Here is a 1333-nt window from a genome sequence, read left to right as displayed (position 1 = left end):
TTGCATTCCTTCAATAAATTCCACTTGTTCATGGTGTATAATCCTTTTCATGGATTGTTGAATTTGGTAGGCTATTATTTTTGGTGGATTTTGCATATATATTCACCAGTGATATTGGCCTATAATTTTCTTTTTTGTGCGTTAAGTTTGGTTTTGGTGTCAGGATGATTCTGGCCTTGTAGAATGTTTGCAGGCCTTATTTTCTTTACAGTTTTTTGGAATAGTTTGAAAAGAATAGCTGTTAACTCTTCTCAAACTGAATAGATGTTAACTCTTCACCTATGAGGCCATCCTGGACCTTCTTTGTTGAAATATTTTTATTAGTTTCATTACTGGTAATTGTTCTGTTCATGTTCTTTATTTCTTCTTGGTTTAGTGTTGGGAAGTTGTACATTTCTAGGAATTTGTCTATTTTATTGGTATATAGTTGTTCACAGTGATTGCATTTTTGTGATGTTGCTTGTAAATTCTTTTTCATTTTATTGACTTGAGCTCTTTTTGCTTAATGAGTCTGGTTAAAGGTTTATTGATTCTGTTTATCTTTTCAAAGAACCAACTCTTAATTCTATTGATCTTTTCTGTTATTTATTTATTTTGGTCTTTACTTCATTTATTTCTACTCTGGTCTTTATGTGATTTCCTTCCTTCTACAAACTTTAGGCTTTGTTTTTTCCTTCCATTTCTTGTCTTTTGGGTGGAAAGTTAGGTTGTTTGAGTTTTTTCTTCTTTCCTAAGGAGGCCTGTATCACTCTACACTTTCCTCTTAAAACTGCTTTTGCTGGTTCTCATAGATTTTGGATTGTTGTGTTTTCATTTTCATTTGTCTCTAGGTAGTTTTTTAACTTCTTTTTTATCTTTTTGATTTCTTAAGTGATTCATTGGTTGTTTTGAAACATATAATTTAGCTTTCATCTTTATTTGTGTGTGTGTGTGTGTGTGTGTGTGTGTGTTTTCCTCTTTTACTTGATTTCCAGTCTCATAAATATTTTGGACAGAAAATATGGTTGATATGATTTAAATTCTCTTTTTTTTACTATTTTGTGTTGGAGTATAGCCAATTACCAATACTGTATTACTTTCAGGTGAACAGTGAAGGGATTCAGCCATACAAATATATGTGACCATTCTCCCCCAAACTCCCTTCCCATTCAGGCTGCCCTACAGTATGCCCTTGTTGTTTATTCATTGTTTTTTTCTGTTTATTTATCTTACTTTACATTATTGTATTGGTTTTGCCATACACTGACTTGGATCCTCCATGGGTGTACATGTGTTCCCCATCCTGAACCCGCCTCCCACCTCCCTCCCCATCCCATCCCTCTGGGTCATCCCA

The sequence above is a fragment of the Bison bison genome, unplaced genomic scaffold (assembly GCF_000754665.1).
Source record: "Bison bison bison isolate TAMUID 2011002044 unplaced genomic scaffold, Bison_UMD1.0 scf7180017864378, whole genome shotgun sequence".
In the NCBI taxonomy this organism is placed as follows: Eukaryota; Metazoa; Chordata; class Mammalia; order Artiodactyla; family Bovidae; genus Bison; species Bison bison.
Note: the sequence above shows the minus strand (reverse complement) of the source record.